The 8663-nt window shown below is 49.9% G+C and overlaps 1 pseudogene; it reads left to right on the forward strand.

Annotated features, from left to right (window-relative positions):
* Positions 1 to 6757: 6757 nt before the first annotated feature.
* On the forward strand, positions 6758 to 7269 carry LOC101405054 (small nuclear ribonucleoprotein E pseudogene; annotated as a pseudogene).
* The last annotated feature ends 1394 nt before the right edge of the window (positions 7270 to 8663 follow it).

An 8663-nucleotide genomic window follows, 5' to 3' on the forward strand; every position in this document is an offset into this window, starting at 1 on the left:
CTCCATCTCTCTTTGTCTCTGTGTCTCTCTCCATCTCTCTTTGTCTCTGTGTCTCTCTCCATGTCTCTTTGTCTCTGTGTCTCTCTCCATCTCTCTTTGTCTGTGTGTCTCTCTCCACGTCTCTCTTTGTCTCTGTGTCTCTCTCCATGTCTCTCTTTGTCTCTGTGTCTCTCTCCATCTCTCTTTGTCTCTGTGTCTCTCTCCATGTCTCTCTTTGTCTCTGTGTCTCTCTCCATGTCTCTCTTTGTCTCTGTGTCTCTCTCCATGTCTCTCTTTGTCTCTGTGTCTCTCTCCATCTCTCTTTGTCTCTGTGTCTCTCTCCATCTCTCTTTGTCTCTGTGTCTCTCTCCATGTCTCTTTGTCTCTGTGTCTCTCTCCATGTCTCTCTTTGTCTCTGTGTCTCTCTCCATGTCTCTCTTTGTCTCTGTGTCTCTCTCCATGTCTCTCTTTGTCTCCATGTCTCTCTCCCCTCTCTGTCTTCCCGGCAGGCCCAGACCAGTCCCTGATGCCGTCTTCAGACCTCGCGCCCTCCCTCCCTTGCTCAGAATCTGGCCATGGCTCCCCAGCACCCACAGGAAGGGGAGACAGCCTTAGCTCCGCAGCCTCTCGCTTGCGACTCCTGCCCCCGCATTCCCCCAGCTCTCCCCGATGGAGCTCAGAGCTGCTCCGCTGCTTTCCGGGCAGGCCCGTGCACACCGGCTCCTCCGCTTGTGCTGCCCTCTTTCCTCCAGCCGTCTGGGCAGGACTTGCCGCCTTTGGAAAGATTCATGTACTCGTTCATTCACTCAGCAAACAGAGTGCCTCTCACGTGCTGAGCCCTAGCAGCACGTGCTCAGAACATGGGAGCTGTTACTATTATTGCTATTTTTTGATCATCAGTTTTGGGCTGTGAGCTGCTTTGGGGCAGGCCTGTGCCTTGGTCTTGTCTGTGGCCCCCTGAGTGCTTGGTCCCCAGATCAGAAAATTCTTGTTAATTAAAATGAACATCTCCTCCTATACACTCATACACTCTCTCTCTCTCTCTCTCTCTCTCTCTCACACACATACACACACACACTTCTCTAACTAGGAAATTTCTCTTCATGCTTCAAAACCAGGATCAGATGGCTCCTCCTCCAGGAAGCCCTCCTGGATTCCTAGACAGAGCCCTGGCCCCTGGCCCCCAGCCCAGCATCAAGACTTCTATGTGGGATGGAGTTGAGGTAGTGAGGCTTCTGTGTTTCTGGCCCTAGGCTGCAGAGGGAGTGGGATAGAGAGACTGGGCAGTGGCTGGTGCCGCTGGGGAGTGTGGGGGTTGGGCCAAGATACAGAGTTCTCAGCTCCCCCTGCCCTGTCCTGATTCCTTCGCTAGCTTCCTTGTCTTTGTCATCGTAAAAACTCCCCAGCCCTTCGGCGTGGGGACCAAAAAGGTGGCAAACATAACATTCTGGAACCTCTCTCATGCTCCAAGGACATTGGTTTCTCCCTAAGTTCAGTAGGTGAGGGAGCCCAGCCCAGACCCCTCGCCAACTCCATTCTCCACCCCTCTCCCTTATCTCATCCCTTCCCCGTGTCCTGGCTGTGCAGACTCCGTTTCTTATGATGATGAAAGCAGACCATCATGATTGCATCTTGAAGAATGTCAATGACCATTAAAGGACACAAGATAGACAACGGAATACTGTCCACGGAGCCCTCACCATGTGCCACGCACCATGCTGAGCACTCGACCTGCAACATCCCACTTCAGCCTCCCTGAGCCCTAAGAGGCAGGGGACTGTTTTTTTTTTTTTTTTTTTTTAATAATTTTATTTATTTATTTTTCCCCCAAAGCCCCAGTAGATAGTTGTATGTCATAGCTGCACATCCTTCCAGCCACTGTATGTGGGACGCGGCCTCAGCATGGCCGGAGAAGCGGTGCGTCGGTGTGCGCCCGGGATCCGAACCCGGGCCGCCAGCAGCGAAGCGCGCGCACTTAACCACTAAGCCACGGGGCCAGCCCTGGCAGGGGACTGTTTTATTTTCATTTTACAGAGGAGGAAGCTGAGGTCCAGAGCGGCCCACCCAGGGCCACCCAGCTTGTGAGTGGCAGAGCTGGAATCTGATCCAGCTGACTCTAGAACAGAGCTGGAGAGAGGTCCTAAGACCCCCACGATGCCTTCCTGCCCCCCACTCCCATCCCCTGACTGTCTCAGGCTGAGTCATCAGAGGTCAGCTCCCTCCACACACACCCCCCCCCAGTCCCCACCCCCCGGAGACCCTGGGACCAGCCTCACTGTGGGTGGTGTGGCTAATTCCAGGCCTGACACCACTGGCTCCGGAAAGAGATCCCTCCCCCAGGAGATGCCAGCTGGCTCCGTGGCCTTGTAGGGTAGACCCTTGTCCTTGGAAAGGCCTCTTGCTCAGGGAGCTCCCAGAGGCGAAATCTGATACTGGGGAGGGGAGGAGGGGGCTAGGAACTGCGATAGAGCCCAGCTGTGCCCCCTGCCCTGCAGCCTTAGGACTGGAGTTATGCCCTCTGTGTGCGTCTGCCCCAGGGACACCCCAGGAGTCCCTCCAGGGCCGGAAGGGTCATGCGGGATTCCTGGCCCCTGGGGTCCCTGACCCCGCAGTCCGGGCTGTGTGGCCTGGGGCACACGGTGGGTGGAGGCTGCCATTTATAGCTCGGAAGAAGGGAGCTCCCCTGCACTGTAACTCTCCAGCTGGGGCTCCTGAGGACAGGCGTAGGGGCAGAGCTCCCGTCGCCATCCTGGCCACCTCAGCCATGAGACTCAGGGTCATTTATGGAGCATCTACCCAGACCTGTGGGGGCTTTGGAGACACGGAGGTGGACATGACTCAGCCCAGCGAGGAGAGACAACCAGTACCTGCAAACAATCGTGGAATTCATCATGACAGGGCAAACTACTGTCTTAGGCTGAGCTCCCCCAGAAGCAGACGCTGAGACAAAAATTCGAGAGCAAGTAATTCATTTGGGAGGTAACCCAAGGAGACATGGGAAGGGCATGGGGAAGTGAGACAGAGAGAGGAAGGAGGCCAGTAAATGCTGCGTAATGAAGCCAGTTACCACTCTGGACAACTGGGGCGCAGTCCCACCAGGGGTCTCTGGGAGGCAGCACAGAGCACAAGCATCAGAGTTTTCAGAGCTGAGGGGTGAGGAAGCTGGGGTATTTATCCACCAATCCCCATCCTCGTCGGTTAGAGGCTGCTCTGGGGGGTGCTGATTCCCCAGCACTTCTGTTCTGCCTTTGTGTGGGCCACAGCAGCTTCAGCAGCTGGAGAAAGAGGCCCTCCCACCCCCACCACAAATGCAATTGCTGACAGAAGGAAGCCCTGGGTGGGGATGGGGAACAGTGGGAGCTGAGGGGACCTTGGGAGGCACCCAGAGTGTCAAATAAAAATGTTAATAGAATAATAACATGGGGACCTGTTGGGTGGAAGTCAGGGAAGGCTTCCCTGAGGAGGTGCCAATTGTGGGGAGGTCTGAGGGAGGACTGAAAGGTGGGGTGGGGGTGGTGGATATGGGTGCTGCATATGTGAAGACCACAGGTGGGAGGGACTTGAGTGCAGAGAGATGGGGCAGGCGGAATGTGGGGGTGATGAGGCCGCAGGATCAGATGACAGAGGAGAGTGTCCCTCAGATCTCTCCTGGAGTTTGAGGCATGCAGAGAGACTGAGGGGCCAGAGCGACTTACTGAGCACTGGAGGAAAAGAGCAGAGATGTTCTCAGCTTGCACTTTGTGGAGACTTGCTCATTGAATAATAATATGACAAGGGTGGTAATCAAAATGGCGCTGGCTAAGGATGATCCCGAGCACGTGCTGAGCAGGTCACTTGGGGCATGTGTGTGCAGGGCTGGGGGTGAGGGAATGGGGTCTCATGGACCCGTGACCCAGAACCTCGTGAAGCATGTACTTGGAGGCCCTCTGCAGGGAAATTGCTCACCAAGGTTACACAGCTGGCACGTGGCGGAGCCAGGATTTGAACCTGAGTCTGTCTGATTCCCTGGGATTCTGAAGCCACCACCACTCCAGCTCTGCGAACCCATTTATTAAGTCAGTGTGGGGAGGAGGGAGCAAAGGGCCCCGTGTTTTCCCCGAAATCTCTGAGACAGACTCTGAGAGAACTGTGTGGGTTACAGAGCTTGCCCACAAATGCTGAAAAACAGGCATGACAACAAGCTTTGCTGCCACGTCGTGATAATTAATAGTAATTATAGTTAACACCGACATGGCCTCCTTCTGCTGCACTGTTCCAAGTGCCTTGCATGTATAAACTCATATATTACATTTTACAATAACCCTACGAGATAGGGTTATTATTCCCATTTTACAGCAGGAGAAACTGGAGCACAGAGAGGTCAAGGTCACACAGCTGAAAAGTGACAGAAGCAGGATTTGAACCCAGGTTGCCTAACTCCAGAATCTACACACTGAACCACTGTACTGTACCCTGAACAGCCTCTGGTGCTTGACCTCCAGCCCAAATTCCACTCACAGATGACAGCCACCACCCACTGGGTGTCAGTGCAGCCACTATAGGGAGACAATTCTCTGTGAGTCTCTGGCATTTTTGTGCAGCTCACAAGCAGGGATGTGGACGCCTTTGGTCTGGCTATCTTTTCAAGGATGTTTGTATTGCAAACAGCCTTGGAAGATAGAGAGAGTTTCTTCCTGTGGAGCAGAGGGCAGGTTTGTTTTCTGTCCGTATAATAAAGATAATGCCTCCCTCTGAGATAAGAAAAGACCAGAATTTCTAAGCCTGGAGGTCTTCAGCTCCGATGCAAACCCCATGTACAACTGCACCTGTCTGGGTTCACCTGCATCATCCCTGTGGGACATGGGAGGAACCAGCAAAAACACGAAGTGCGTGCTGCCTGCCGCGCTGTGATGATAAAGTCCTCTGTCTCTGATCCTGGAGTCTCGTGTCTTCTGCCAGCATCTGTGAAACTGTGGCAGGTTAAATTGTAAGCTTGCAAGGAGGATAAACTCCCAGACCTTTCCCAGTTCTTGATACCTGTTTGCTCTCTCTCTGCCACCTGTTACCAAGGTGTCTTACCTGGGATCCTGGATTTAGCTTATTTAGGTCCCACCTCAGCTACTGCCTTTCTGACTTGGTGCAGACTGAGGTGGTAAAGAGTTAAAGCGTGCCATCCTGTAATGCTGATTTCTCAATCTTGGCACTATTGATATTTTGGGGTCGGATCATTCTTTATAGTGTGAAGCCATCTTGTGCACTGTAGGATGTTAAGCAACATCCCTGGCCTCTACTCACTAGGTGCCCTTAGCACACTACCTCCGGTCATGACAACCAAAAATGTTTCCATACATTGCCAAGTGTCACCTGGGGGGAGTGGGCTAAACTATCCTTCTTGTTGAGAAGCACTCCTTTTAGGAAGGACCAACATCTTGGGTATCCAGCAAAGGATGCCTTTGGATTAGGAGTCTATTTTTATGAGAAATTCCTCTATACTCCCAAATTATATGGAAATGATTCCTAAAATACCCTCAGTTTGAACATTGGCATATTGGAATTTCTGGGACTTTGAATGAATGAATTAATAATAAAAAGTAACAACAACATTGCATGTCCTCGCTCACAGCAGCATTATTCGCAATCACCAAAATGTGGAAACAACCCCAATGTCCATCGGTGGATGAGTGGATAAACACAATGTGGTCTATCCACACAATGGAATATCATTCAACTTTAAAAAGGAAGGAAATTCTGACATATGTCACAAAAGGACAAATACTGCATGATCCCACTTATATGAGGTCCCTAGAATAGTCAGATTCACAGAGACAGAAAGTAGGATGGTGGGTGCCAGGGGCTTGGGGAGGGGAGTGGGAAGTTAGTGTTTAATGGGGACAGAGTTCCAGTTTTGCACGATAAAAAGATCTGGAGATGGACGATGGTGATGGTTGTTCAACAATGTGAATACACTTAAGGCCACTGAACCACACACTTAAAAATGGGTAACATGGTTAACTTCATGTTTGTGTATTTTACCACAACAAAAAAAAAGTAACAACAGTAACTAATAGCATTTGTTGAGTACCATTTTTTTTGGTTAAAAATTGCACAATGATAATGAAAGGAGGCATTGGAGAAAACAGTCACTTTCCTGAAGTTAAACCATCATCATCCCAAAGGCAGCAGAAATGCTAAATATTGATTGGTAAATAGAATAACAACATTGGTTCAAAATACTTCAAGCAAGTGGGTTCTATTACTTTCTTACATTCTACTGTAGAATATTCTAGAATTCAATTGAGAATGGCTAAATACCGAACATAATGACATTTGTAATTTATAGATCAATTCAGAGGATGATTCCTAGAATAGAAAGTAATATATGCAGACATTAAATAATACACTGATTCATTAGTTCATGAATGCCGGGCACTGAGGAACTATTTTAGATGCACTATCTCAGGGTTTACAAAATTCAGTCATTTTCACATCACCTCTACCCTTTTTCCATGTCTTACTTTGGATTTCCCCAAACGTAGACAGCCAAACAAGGATTTGTGGGGGGTGGTCCCTGGAATCCCTGTGAGATGGTGGGGACAGGAGCAGGGAGGGGAGGGACATTCATGAGTGCACTGCAGCTACGGGCAGCAGGGTCCGTTCCACTTGGGATCTTCTGAGTGACCTCAGACTTCTCCTTCAAAGACACCTGGAGTGACCCAAGTGGAGGGTGAGGAGGCTGGGGGCAGTTGCCCGCCAACACTTGATCTTCATGGGTTGCTGGTTACGTTTTGGGCATTGACACATGGCACTTCTGGGCTGTGCCATGCGGGGCCAAGGACACCCTGTGCCGGTGTGCAGTGGGCGCTGTCTGCAGGTGTACTACGGGTGGTGAAGGCGTGTGGGGAGGGGCCATCAGCAGCATTAGCCAAGGCCATGTCTGTATACCAAAGGTGATGTCATTCACTTGATTTTTTTCTTTAAATCTAACATTGAAAAAAATCTCAGGCAAGTTAGGGTGGTCTTTGTGAGCTTCCACTGCGGTCAGGGCCAAAACGTGCAGAAGGTGACGTGCAGCCCATCAACCTGGTCTTTAGACACCTGCAGAAGAGCTCTTGGATCCAGGTGTGGCTTCAGGAGCAAGGAAGTGTGCAGACAGGGGGCTGGATTGTTGGTTCTGATGAGTGTGTGAACCTCGGATTAGCTGATGCAGAAGAGACGCATTCTCAGGACAAGTCAGGAAAACAACTGGTCGGATCTGTAAAAGGAGATGATATAGCTCTGCTCCGACGTGTTTCCGACGGGAAACGATCATGAAGCAGGCCTTGTTGGGAAGGCAACATAGTCAGTTCCTTCTGGGTGTCCTTTGGTGGAGATGTAATTCAAAAACATTCATTCACGTTGTTTTCATCACCCTGATGTTATTACCAGATGACAATAAATGCTGCGGCATTGTTTTTATTAAAAGAAATCTCAAAGAACTTCTTTGGCCTCATCCTAGTACAGGCTTGAGACACTAGTTGTGTTTTCTCCTGATACACATTTAAATAAAATATATGTATCCACTTAACTTCTAAAATCCTCCTGCTTGCCCGTCATGTGTGCACCACGTTATCTCATGTAATCCTCCTAACATCCCTGTGCTCCAGTTGTTATAAACTTTATTTTACGTGTAATGAGGAAACGGAGGCTCAGAGGGATGAAATGACTTGCCCAAGGCCACACAGGAAGAAAATACCAAAAGCCTGCTTTGGAGAGGGCCGGCCCTGTGCCGGCTTATTACCCCATGCCTTGTGTAGCAGACAGAATGATGGCCTTGCAGCTCTGTTACCTTTTCCATCTCCCTTGCTGTTGGCCCTGTTGGTGGCTAAGTTCTCACGGATGGGATATGAACATAAGTTCTGGTGCCCCCTTCCGGGCTGAAGCCTCTAAGACAGAGGACTTACCTCCTTCACGCTCTCTTTCCCCCCTGTTTAAAAGCTGGAATATGGACATGCCTATGACCCAGGTGCAAACAACACTATCTTAAGGAATGATGGAACCTGGGATCTTAGACGACTGCATGAGGCAGAGCTGCCTGCTGGCCTGGAACTTGAGAGAGAAGTCAATTTCTATCTTGTTTGAAATATTGCAGGTGGGGACTCTCTCTTCTTTTTACTGGAGCTTAGACTTTTTTAATAACAAATACACTAATTGGTTCCAGAAGTAGAGTGGTGCCATAAGAACAGGTGGTGTTAGCGTAATGGCTGGGTTGTGAGGACACAGTATTTCAGGCTGGAAAGCTGAGTATCCTCCAGAGGCCAAGGCAAAACATGAAACTACAATCTTTGACAACCTGTGGACTGTTCACTTGCATCTCTAGATGAAGTGATGAATAGGAGCAAGAATATTTTTGTGAGTTGGTTGCTCCTGGCAGCTTTCTGCAACGTATTACAAGAAAGAAAGCAAGTATTCTTTCAAGAGTTGGCTGAGAGAGAGGAAAGTCCACAGATGAGAGTCCTCAAAGAGTTGGAGAAGCCATCGGAGGCTCATCTGGCAAACAACGGTCAGCAAGGCCATGCCTTCTGCAGTGGAAATGGCTGACAGTAAGCTTTTGATTGCCGAGGCATCCATTTCAAAAGACATCACCTTGAGCAAACACATTGCCATCCGTATAACACAGCTACTGGAACAACACGACCAGAGGAGGAAACAGGCTGCCCCCACTCATG

The sequence above is a fragment of the Ceratotherium simum genome, chromosome 18 (genome assembly GCF_057802395.1).
Source record: "Ceratotherium simum simum isolate JZ-2026a chromosome 18, ASM5780239v1, whole genome shotgun sequence".
Taxonomy (NCBI): Eukaryota; Metazoa; Chordata; class Mammalia; order Perissodactyla; family Rhinocerotidae; genus Ceratotherium; species Ceratotherium simum.